The sequence below is a fragment of the Pogoniulus pusillus genome, chromosome 7 (assembly GCF_015220805.1).
Source record: "Pogoniulus pusillus isolate bPogPus1 chromosome 7, bPogPus1.pri, whole genome shotgun sequence".
NCBI lineage: Eukaryota > Metazoa > Chordata > Aves > Piciformes > Lybiidae > Pogoniulus > Pogoniulus pusillus.
In genome coordinates, this window is record NC_087270.1 from 24,226,268 (window position 1) to 24,238,618 (window position 12,351).

General features: G+C 48.4%; 1 long non-coding RNA gene across 1 annotated transcript in view; it reads left to right on the forward strand.

The window, feature by feature from the left end:
• Nucleotides 1–616: 616 nt before the first annotated feature.
• Nucleotides 617–12,351, forward strand: part of LOC135176836 (uncharacterized) — a 33,768-nt gene continuing 22,033 nt past the window's right edge. The window contains exons 1-2 of the long non-coding RNA XR_010302853.1: nt 617–718; nt 10,654–10,784. This is a non-coding gene — a long non-coding RNA (uncharacterized LOC135176836). The remainder of the gene's footprint in view (nt 719–10,653; nt 10,785–12,351) is intronic.

Sequence of the window (12,351 nt, forward strand, 5' to 3'; positions counted from 1 at the left end):
AATGGTTGGACTCTGTGATCATGGTTGTTTCCATCCAAAACAATTCCATGGTTCTATGATTTCCCTGACGCTTCACTTGTGTAAGCCCATTCCATTTGTGTGGAAATCAAGTCTTTTTCTTTTACAATGACACTGAGCCTTCAGTTAGCCCAGCAGTACAGAAAGAGGAAATTCTAACATCACGATCTGCAAAGCCAATGAACGCAGTCAGTCTTAATGCAACAATGTCCTTCTCAGTTACTACTACTAAGTTACTATATCTGAAAATCTATTCGCTCAGGTAATCTCTTCATCTGCTAAGGGCTGCTTTTGTTTACACGTATAAAACCTGTAATCAATTTGGATTCCAGAATAGCCAGTCCCTAGCCTCCCCCTCTGCAAAAGGGTGGCTGCAAACTGCAGCAGTCTGCTTTCAGAAGTGTTGGTGCTGCCACCACGGAGACCTGCAGCTTTTGTAGGTTCCAAAGTGGGTCTCCAGGGTGTATGTACCTTTCCAATACAAAGCAATTGGTTGCAGCTGCAGTGGGAAATCAGGGCAGCTGGGGCTAGTGGGCTGTGCTGGAGGCCAGGGCAGCCACAGATGCAACGAGTTTGTGGTCCTCTAGAGTGGCTTCTGGCAAAGTGTCTGCCTAGTGAGAACAAATCACACCAGCCCCATCTCCCAGTGAATCTGGCAGTGAACGGTGAAGCGGAGCTGTGACTGCATCTGTAACAACTGGTTTGTCTGCATCTTCTTTTCTTTGTTGTTTTGATTACTTTTAGAGGGGAGGGAGGGTAAAATCCGTGGGAAAGTAAAATCTGAGGGGAACTAAGCCTTAAAAACCATTCTGCTGTTTGTATGTTTGAAATGAGTAATACTTTGCCTTAAGACAAGCCTAAATGTATAGCAATACAAGCCTGCTAAATTTCTAATGCTGCTTCAGAAGAGAGCATCTTTGTTTTAAAGTTTAATATTAGCTAGAACTCAGACCCCTTCGGCATTTCCTTTTCTTTCTCTTTCCTATTTTTCACCAAGTCTTGCCCATCTCAACCACTTTCCTGAAGCTCTCTTTTTTGTTGTTTATCCTACACAATTTCCTTCCTTCCTTCAAGTCCAGACCCCCTTGTTCCCCTGGGGCTTCCTATGATAGCTAGGCACTAATCATATACTACTGCCCCAGAAGCACAGATAGAGGTTTCCTCCCCCTGCTTCCAGTCAAAGGAGGATGTAAGGCATAATGGTAATCTTAAACAACACTGCTATTCATTGTTTGGGAGATCTGGGAAATATCCTTTAATTCAGCTTGCTAAATTAGCTGCTTCTTGAGTAACCCACAGCTGCTGCCTATCTGTCCCATTCCCTGCTACAAAAATGCAGCAGTTCTCATTACATGGGATACTCTCTCAGCATACGGACCTTCCATTAGTTCATGTCTCTCTCTAGCTCTCTTACCATGAATGTATACAAAGAAAAAAGTTTCTTTTGTACTTAAAAAAAAACAAAACAAAACAACAAAAAACCAAGCCCAAACAACCCCCAGAACAACAACCCAAACCCAACAATTCTTGAAACGAGATTAAAGAGAGGCAACTGCTGTTGTTCAGATGGAGAGAAGATGTTGGAGTGTCTCAGAAGACAGCCTCTGTCAGAGCAAATACTTAGAGAAAACATTGCTCCTGGCAGCAGAAGTGTAGCTAGCAGTGGTTTTAAGGTTCATCCTGCCCCTTGTGCACAGGAGTATCTACCTGCTTTGAAGTTGGCAGATGTTGCCTTCTGTGTGCAGATACTGAAAGGAGATCTTGGAGTGGCCTTCCAGTATCTAAAGGGGCCTACAGGAAGGCTGGGGAGGGGAGTGACTATTGACAAGGTCCTGTAATGATGGGACAAGGAGGAATGGGTTTAAACTGGCAGAGGGATTTAAACTGCATGTCAGGAAGAAGTTCTTTCCAGTGAGGGTGGTGAGACACTAGCATAGGTTGCCCAGGGAGGTTGTGGCTGCTCCCTCCCTGGAGGTGTTCAAGGCCAGTCTGGATGAGGCCTTGAGAGTCCTGTTTTAGTGAGAGGTGTCCCTGCCTGTGGTGGGGGGGTTGGAACTGGATGAGCTTTGAGATCCCTTCCAACCTAAACCATTCTATGGTTAGAAGCTTCCCCTGGAAAGTAGGAAAGGAGTGTCTGGGGCAATTGGGACAAATTCTTTATGCCTCTGGCCTGTTGGGCACTATGGAGCTCTCCCAACTTGCTGTTACAAAAAGGACCAGAAATCCACTACCTCTATAAGAGGGTCTATAAGAAAGCTGGGGAGGGACTTTTTACAAGGGCCTGTAGTCAAAGGATGAGAGGGAATGGATTGAATCTTGAGGAGGGCAGATTGAGATTGGAGATGAGGAAGAAATTCCTTAGAAAGAGGGTGGTGAGACAATGGCACAGGTTGCCCAGGGACACTGTGGGTGCTCCCTCCTTGGAGGTGTTCAAGGGCAGGTTGGATGATGCCTTGAGCAACCTGTTCTAGTGGGAGGTGTCCCTGCCTGTGGGAGGGGGGTTGGAACTAGATGATTTTGGAGGTCACTTTAACTTAAACCATTCTATGAGTCTAAGTCAGCAGGACCATCAGTGTAAGGTGACATTTAGTCACCCTCTGAGGCTTCTAAGGAGCCAGCAATGTGGTTTTGGGATTTGGTCTTGTGTGTTTACTCCTTTGCTGTGGTTCACAGGGAAATTTGGTTTGAAGGAAGATGGGTTCCTAGTGTTAGTGGAATTACACTCTCTATCCTTTCAATAACTTCTTTGCATGAGCAGGGAACTTGAGCAAACTTTGGGGAGAAAGGTTGCTCTCTCTCTTTCCCCCATCTTGAATGAGCTTCTAGACTTTGCCTCTCACAGTGAAACTGTTTCCTTGAGGAAACCCTGAATTTCCATCCTTGCTGTGCTCCCTCTGAAGTAGCTCATGCCAGCAAGGTGGAATCCTTGATGCATCAGCACTTTAAATAAAACTGCAATGCTAGAATGAGTGAAAATCTTCTTTGGGCCCCCTTGTGCCTTCCTTGAGCTCAACACCTCTCTTATGCCACCCAGGCCTTATTTCATTGACTTTAGTTGGAGTGTGGCCAGGTGTGAGCATTGGGAAAAATGCCACATGTTTGAACATTGACCTTCCCCAAAATGAGGAGAGATAGACCATGGTCCTCTGAAGGGCATCTCAGGTTATGCTTGATTGTATGGGCACCAACAAGGTCAGCAAATCATAGAATCATGGAGTCGTCAGGGTTGGAAGGAACCTCAAGGATTATGAAGTTCCAACCCCCCTGCCATGGGCAGGGACTTTCCACTTAGATCAGGTTGCTCAGAGCTGCATCCAGCCTAGCCTTAAGAACTTCCATGGGTGGGGCTTCCACCACCTCCCTGGGTAACCTGTTCCAGTGTCTCATCACTCTTATGGTGAAGAATTTCTTCTTAAATCTCCCCTCCTCTAGCTTGGATCCATTCCATCTAGTCCTATCACTACCCAATATCCTAAAAAGTCCCTCCCCAGCTGTCTTTTAGCCAACTTCAGACCCTGGAAGGCCACAATAAGGTCTCCTGGGAGCTTTCTCCTCTCCAGTCTGAACAGCCTCAACTCAGCCTGTCCTCATGAGAGAGGAGCTCCAGCCCACTGACCACCCTCACGGCCATTCCCTGGACACATTCCAGCAGACATATGACAGTGGTCTTGACTGTGTAACTGTGGTTAATAATCCAGTGGTATCCATTTCCTTGCCTGCTTGCTTTCCTCCTACCCTCATCTCCTCTATTGTCCCTCTCCCTGCCTCTTTTGTTCTCTTTGGTTTTCTTGAGTTGCATTTCCCTTGTTCCATTTCTGTCTTGCCATGAGCTGATGATTTGCCTCACTTCTGCAACCTAACTAGAAATGAAGGCTGCATTACTCCTGCATCTGAGCCTTCTGCAACCTGCCTATGTCTGGTACCTGCTTAGTGCTCCTGTGCTGCAGGAGGGGCAGAGGATATCCTTTTTCTTCCAAAGATGCTGCAGAGCAGCTGGAGACCTGTATCTTGATGGGGATGTGGCTCTCCTGCAGCCTGGGGCAGCTGCTAGCGTCTCTTTCTGGTGCATGTGGGAGGGCATGCAGTGATCCCCAGGAGTTGATCAGCTGTGTGCAATGGGCTGCCAAAAGCTGCCAAGCAGGAAAGGCTGAGGACACTGCTGTGGCCTCTCAAAGCCATTCAGGTGCCTAACTGTGTGTTATGAGGAGATGTGTCCTCCTTGTCAGGATGTATGGGCAGGAGCTCTTTGCAAGAGAGGCCCCTTCTGTGAAAGAGAGGAAGCAGCTTTGGCTTTCCTTTCAGTGGCCTCTAAATCATTTGTCCAGAGCAGAGAGCTGTCTCTTCCTGGAGGTATTTAGGCCCCTGCCTTTAGAAGTCATCTCTGGTTGTGTTAGTATTTGTGCATAAATGAATATTAATGGCGAATGTGGTCTGACTACTGGGCCCATTTCCTCCCACAGCTGCTTTTGTGTGAGACCTGATCCAAAACCATCTTGCACACACATCTTCCAACCCGGCTCTGCAGGCAGGCTTGATGGGGAAGGCTTTGCTAGTAAAGCTTGTTGTGGTTTAGGCAGGGACACAGTGCATAGCTGCTCGGTGCTGTCAGGGTCTCTGCCTTCGCCTCACAGCAGACATTTAGGTACCCAGGGAACTTGTGTTTTAACTGGAAAAAAGGCTTCTGTGCCAGAGGCCTCCTGTTGTAAGGGAAGTTGCAGCTGAGCAGGGCTTTGGAGGGGCTGGATGCCAGAGTTCCCTGCTCCAGGTGGCAAGGAGGGCCACCCACAGCTTAGGTGGCATTTAGGGCTCCAGATTTCAACCTGAGCAACCAGCAGCTGAAATACCTGCATTATATCACTTCTATTTGGCTACAGTTCTCTGTGTTTCTACATTTAGCTTTCTTTCAGATTTACCCCAAAGAGGTTGCTGGGATTGAGCTTTGGGACTCCTGCAGGAAAAGATGGTCCCAGAGACAGTAGGTTTCGAGAGCAAATACTCCCAGCACTCCATTTTTTAATCATTAAATGAGCATAGCCCTCCAGATTGAGATTTATTTAAGTAGGGAAAGGGATTGTTGTATGACTCACATGTATGAACTAATTGCTACTCTTTTTTTTTTGGATGCAAACCCCCTCACAACCACTTGTGAACAATCTGCAATGGATGTGTGCGCTTGGAAACTCTTGAGCAAGTCATTTTGGACCTGAGAAGGCTGTTTGCAGATGATGTCCACGCCAACCACTTCTGTTGAGAAAGGGCCTAATGTAGAGTGTACAGCAGGCAGCAAAAAGGTTCCCCTTGCCCAAACTTAGTCACATTTCATTTGCCTGGCTCCTGGATTTTAATCACGTGGTCCACTGACAACAATCCCATCAATATGAAATAAATGTTCCCACCTTGGAGTATTTTCTCAGTGTGGAAAGCTGCTCACAACCTCATGCTTTGGCCATTTGTGTGTTGGGTTCCCATGGCAAAAGGTGAAAGGAGACAGAAGAAGGATGGTTGGTGAAACATCTGGCTTGAAACTCCTTCTTCTGGCCCAAAGTGGGAGCAGGGCAGCCCACAGAGATACTGTCACAGATCCAAGCCTGCTGGGGTTAAACGGTTCCCTCAGCTTCTCTCCCTAAATCAATTTGAACAATCTTGGCAAGCTCTGTTACTGTGCATGGTGGGCAGCTGTGATTCAAGCAGGGATTTTATTTTCTCCACCCCCCACCCCCCTTCTACTGTCCCAGTCTTCCTGTCTTGTGCAGATGTGATCCTTTCCCTCTGTCTGCCTAACAGCTAATTATTTTACCAGACGAGCCAATAGTCTGAAGAAAACAGGCCATGCATATTCTTGAAAGCAACAACTGTGTTACAATGTGGAGGGGAGGATGGGAAATGAGGGGGAAAAAAAAGGAGTCACTTCCTTCTGACCCACTCTGCTCCTTAAGAAAACCTCCAAAAATAGCATGGGTTCTGATTTATAAAGGACCAAACTACCTCCCAAGTTGGTTCTCAAACACCACCCCCCCCCCAACCCCACCCTTAACAGCAGAAACTTGCACCATGTAATTGGGGAAAGAGGGGAAAAAGTCAGCTTGCATATAAAAGCAATCCAGCTAACAGCTCTGTAATCAACAGCAACCCAGAAGTATACACACCCTTGTTACTGCAAGAATGTGGACAGGAGCACATCAGCTGCTCCCCAGAAACCACTGCTGCTGTGCTCACAGAGATTTCACTCCCAGTCACAACTGCATCTTTCTGATTCGAGCCTTTGGTCCCTTGGCTGGGAAGGGCACAGACTCCTCTTTCTGCTTTCAGTGGCTATATCTAAGGGGGCTTTTCTGCTGGAGATAGGTTCTTTGCAGTAAAGGTGAGGAGATGCTGGAACAGGTTGCTCAGGGAGCTGGTGGATACTCTCTCCTTGGAGGTCTTCAAGGCCCGGTTGGATGAGGCCTTGAACAATCTGGTTTCATGAAAAATGTCCTTGTCCATGGCAGGGAGAGTGGAACTAGATGATATTTGAGGTCGCTTCCAAGACAAACTGGGCACCAGTGTACTCAGGTGCCATAGAAAGCCAATGGCATCCTGGCTGGGATTAGAAAAGCTGTGTTCAGCAGGAGCAGGGAGGTGATTGTCCCCTTGGACTCTGCTCTGGTGAGGCCACACCTCAAGTGTTGTGTCCAGTTCTGGGCGCCTCATTACAAGAGGGATGTGGAGGTGCTGGAGCCAGTGCAGAGGAGGGCAACAGAGCTGGGGAAGGGCCTGGAGAATAAATCTGACGAAGAGTGACTGAGGCAGGTGGGGATGGTTAGTGTGAAAAAGAGGAGGCTGAAGGCAGACCTCATGGCTGTCTACAGCTACCTGAAAGGAGGTTGTGGAGAGGTTGCTGCTGGGCTCTTCTCACAGGTAAACAGTGACAGAATGAGAGAAAATGTACTCAAGTTATGACTGGGGAGGTTTAGACTGGACATTAGGAGGATTTTTTTCCCATCAAGAGTGGTCAGGTCTTGGAATGAGCTGCCCAGGGGCAATTCCCCTCCAGGGAAGGGTAATGAGGCTGGAGAAGGGCCTGGAGCACCTAGGCTATGAGGAGGGGCTGAGGGACCTGGGGGTGTTCAGTCTGGTGAAGAAGAGGAGGCTGAAGGCAGAGCTCATTGCTCTCCACAGCTCCCTGAAGGGATGTTGGAGCAAGGAGGGGGCTCCTGGATGGCAAGGAACAGGAGCAGAGGAAATGGTTCCAAGCTGCCCCAGGGGAGGTTCAGGCTGGGTGTCAGGAAACACTTCTGTGCTGTAAGGGTTCTCAAACCTTAGAATGTTCTGCTCGGGGCAGTGCTGGAGTCAGCATCCCTAGAGGTGTTCAAACAGTGTGTGGACCTGGTGCCTAAGTACATGGTTTAGTGTTGAGCCTTCAGTGCTGAGTCAAGAGTTGAATTGGATAAGCTTTGAGGTCTCATCCAGTGAGATGTGTTCTGTGGTTCTGGGATCATTGGCAGGTTTGATATTCAGGATAAGAGTTTTGCAGATGTCTACTGCTGCCAGTGCTAAAGCTGCAGGGTCTCTAATCACACAGAGAAATGCCACTGCTGCTGCCTGACAGGCAGCACTTTTCCTAGGTGGCAACAGCATAGAATCACTTAGGATGGAAAAGACTTTCAAGATCATTGTCTCACCATTCTCTAGCTCTACCAAGACTGGTGCTAAACCATGTCACTAAGCACCATGTCTCTGCCTCTTTTAGACATCTCCAGGGATGGGTATTTAACCACCTCACTGGGGAGCCTCTTTCAGTGGTTGAGAACTTTCTGCCAAAAAGTTTCTTCCAATATCCGACCTAAACCTTCCCTGGGCCAACTTGAGACTATTTCCTCCCATCCTACTAGGGAGGAGAGCCTACCTCTTTTCAGGTTGTTGTAGACACCCAGAAGATTTCCTCTCAGTCTCTTTTTCTCCAGACTAAATGACCCCAGATCTCTCAGCTGCTCCTCACCAGATCTGTTCTCCAGACCTGACATGACCCAACATGGGGTAAAAGCAAGGCCTGTCCCCAGCACACTGCATCTGTGCCAAGGGACCACATGTGGCAGATATTACCATTCTGCACAAGCAAATCCTGGAATGTAAAAGGTGAGCCATACCACCCCGGAGGCCAGCATCAGCTGCCTTCCTGGGTAACCTAGGTCAGGGGACCCTCCTTAATTTGGAGATGAAGCTCAAAAGTTGAGTTGCTTTTCAGTAAGCAGATTACTCTCCTAAATGCAAGTTTCATGTCTCAATAACCTCCTACAGCACTGAGGGCATCAGGATAGAGAGAGCTCTGTCCATTCTGGACTGCCTCATGCACCTTTGGAGGCACAGGTGACTTTGCTGACATTACTGGAGCAAGAGCCAAAGGAATGAATATTCCTCATTTCTCTGTTGCCATTCTGACAGTGGGTAACCACCAAAGCAGTTGTTCACCCTCTGGGGCTGTAAGTTCTTACATAACCAGATAATGAGCAATTACCATCCCAGCGTTTTGCTTTCACACCTGCTTCTGTGGCTTCCAGCAGGGACCACGTTTCAAAGGCTCCTGGGGCAGGTTATTAGCCAATAAGACTCAAAGAAGCACTAGGACCTGCTGTGCAAGGCTTTCTTAGAGGGGACAATCCACCACTACTACAGGTGCCCACCTGCTCTTATTCCCCTTGCCCCGTGGTAGTTGAAAGTGGTGTCAATACCCATCACAATGTGAAACTTCTACAAAGGTTCCCAGGAGATGATGTGGTTTGGTGCTTCCCAAAACACTGCCTTTCATGTCCTTAATGCTACCCTTGTCTTTCCTGCTTTGGCAGGGAGAGCCTGCATCAGGGTCACACACAGTGGTTCAGAACAGAAACTCACTGCAGAATATAAAAGTTTAGGTTTGAAGTGGCCCCCAGGAAGAGCTGCTAAGAAAAGCTCCTAATGCAAGTCAAGACTTAGAGAGTGTACTTGTGTTGAGGTCAGCAACTGGCAATTAATTACTTCATTAAAATACCTGGAGAGATTTAAAATGGGCACATGGAGAGAACATGCGTGCGAGGAGGAGGATCTGGAAACCACTTCAGCTTTAGGGCAAACAAAAACCAGATGGGAGATGGGTGTGGTGATGAAAAGGTGTAGGCAAGGGGCCCATATCTGTCATTATTCCTGCAGCTACAATTTAATTACCAATCCCAGGCTTGGGGGAACAGAGAGGGTGTTTTATAAGGTATGGGAAGGAACACAAGTTCTGTGGTTGGAAGATGCCCCTTAGCATCATCTCAAGTCTCTGTGGGAGAGTCTTTCTGTACTTTACTCATCATCCAGAATAGAAACTGTTTCATAGATTCATAGATCAATCTAGATTGGAAGGCACCTCAAAAATAATCCAGTTCCAACCCTCCACCATAGGCAGGGACACCTCCCACTAGAACAGGGCACTCAAGGCCTCATCCAGACTGGCCTTGAACACCTCCAGGGAGGGAGCAGCCATAACCTCCCTGGGCAGCCTGTGCCAGTGTCTCACCACCCTCACTGGAAAGAACCCTTTCCTAAAATCCAGTTGGAATCTCCTCTCTGCCAGTTTAAACTCATTACCCCTTGTCCTGTCATTACAAGACCTTGTCAGTAGTCCCTCCTCAGCCTTTCTGTGGGCCTCCTTCAGATACTGGAAGGCCACTTCAAGATCTCCTTGATGCCTTCTCTTCTCCAGGCTGCAGAGCCCCAACTCTCTGTCTATCCTCATAGCAGAGCTGCTGCAGCCCTCTGAGCATCTTCGTGGTCTCCTCTGGACTCAGTCCAACAGTTCCATGTCCTTCTTGTGCTGGGGGCTCCAGAACTGCACACAGGACTCCAGGTGGGGTTTGAGGAGAGCAGAGCAAAGGGGCAGGATCCCCTCCCCTGCCCTGCTGGCCACACTGCTCTAGCTGCAGCCCAGCACACAGTTGCTGTCTGGGCTGCACTCACACTGATGCCTCATGTTGAGCTTTTCATCACCCCAGGCCCCCAGGTCCTTTTCCTCAGGGCTGCTCTTAGCCACTCCCCATCCAGCCTGGAGCTGTGCTTGGGATTATGCTGACCCAAGGACTTGGCCGTGTTGAATTCCATGAGGTTGGCCTGAGCCAACCTCTCAGCCTGCCCAGGTCCCTCTGGATGGCATCCCTGCCCTCATTGAGTTCCAAGCTCCCTGTCATACACAGGTATACCTCCCACCAGCCCAGGTTGCTTTTCATCCAAGCTAGCCTTGGACACTTCCAGGGAGGGGGCATCCCACAACCTCCCCAGGCAACCTGTGCCAGTGTCTCACCACCCTGTCAAGAATTTCTTCCTAATCCCCAGTCTCAATCTACCTCCTCAAGCTTCGATCCATTGCCCTTTATCCTATTACTACAAGCCCTTGTAAGAAGTCCCTCTCCAGCTTTCTTGTACTCCACGTTAGGTACTAAAGCACTAAGGTCTCCCCAGAGCCTTCTCTTCTCCAGGCTGAAGAGCCCTAGCCCTTGCAGACTATCTCCATAGGGGAGATGCTCCAGCCCCAATCTTCATTGTTAAGGAATTGCTTTCAAAGGGGAACAACAACAAATGAAACTGGGAAGCAAAGCCCCCTGGTTTCCTTCAACCCTGAACTTCTCCTCTTTGTTCCAGCAGCAGCAACAGAGCAGAACTGGGCACAAGGAAGACACTCCAAGCTGTCTGGGTGATCAGCAGCTATGCTCTGCAACCCTTCACTCAGTCCTTAGTTGGGACAATGGCTGCAAGACCAAGTTTCCAGCAAGGTAAGTGACTTACCTGCAGGACATTGCTTAAAGCTCTTCTTACTGTAATGCAGTGAAGGGAAGAAGACAAAATGAGCAGCCTGCTCTGGATGGCAGATTGTTTTTTTAACTTGAGGCCTATAATATGTGCCAGCAGTGGTCACTGGCAGCCCAGAAGTCAATGGTGTCCTGGGCTGCCTCAAGAGAATTGTGACCAGCAGGACAAGCAGGGACTTTTTACAAGGGCTTGTAGTGACAGGACAATTAAGTAGGGCAGGTTAAGAAGATCAGGATGAAATTCTTGAGAGTGAGGGTGGTGAGACACTGGAATAGGTTACCCAGAGAACTTGTGGGTGCCCCCTCTCTAGAGATGGAACAGTATGGAGATATTCAAGGCCAGGCTCAACAGGGTCTTGAAGCAACCTGGTCTAGTGGGAGGTGTCTCTGCCCACAGCAAGCCAGTTGGAACTAGATGATCTTTAAGGTCCCTTCCAACCTAAACCATTCTATGAAGAGCAAACTGGCTTCCACCACCAGGACAACAACCCAACCCCTGGGAGAGGAAGGAGTGTCACATGGCAGAGCTCAAACAAAGCAAAATTTTAGTTGAGGTTTTAATAGGCCAAACCATCATCTTCCTGGTTGCTAAGAATGCAGGAGATATATCTGGATTTTAAAACAACAAAACAACACCCCCTAACCGCTCCCAAACTTGATTTTTCACAGAATTAAGAGAGCTATTTGTGGCAGAGCTGATGTGCCTGCAGGGAGGAATTCACTATTGAAAAGGCTGAGTAGCAAATGGCAACTGAGCCATCTTTAGTCCTTTCCACACAAAAAGCCATGGCAGGCAAAGCAAGCCAAAGGGGAGAGGAGGGGATCATGAAATATTGCTCAGCAGAGGTAAAGCCAGATTTAGATTCAGCCAAAAAAATGCAGTGATGGAATCAAGGATTGGGTTGGGGGCTTATTTTACTATCAAAATCCTCTCTACTTGTACCTGAGCTACTTAGCTGCAGCCAGAGGCAAACTACATATACTGGGTGACTCGAAGAAAACCAAACTATTACACTGATGGGGACAGAGTGTTTGGGGAATGAGCAGGCAGAGCAGCACCTGCAAGGAGCTGGACTGAAAAGGCTGTGTGAGCTTGTTTCAAAAGCCAGATCAATGCATGGAGAGGTGTGGGCCAGCCACCAGTCACAGAATCACAGAATGGTGGGGGTTGGAAGGGACCTCCAGAAATCATCCAGCCCAACTCTGCCTGCCAAAGCAGGAGCACCCAGGGCAGGACGGGCAGGACACACAGGAACACATACAGACGGGCCTGGAAAGTCTCTAAAGCAGGAGACTCCATAATCTCTCTGGGCAGCCAGCTCCAGAGCTCCAGCACTCTCACCATACAAGAAGTGTCTTGTACCTGCAGCTTGTACATGCTGTGCCTTGTCCTATCACTGTGTACCACCCAACAGAGTCTGGCACGCCTCAGATACTGATAGACCTTGATCAGATGTCCTTTCAGCCTTCTCTTCTCCAGGCTGAACAGCCTCAGCTCACAGAACAAGTTGAGAACTACAGAGTTTTGGGT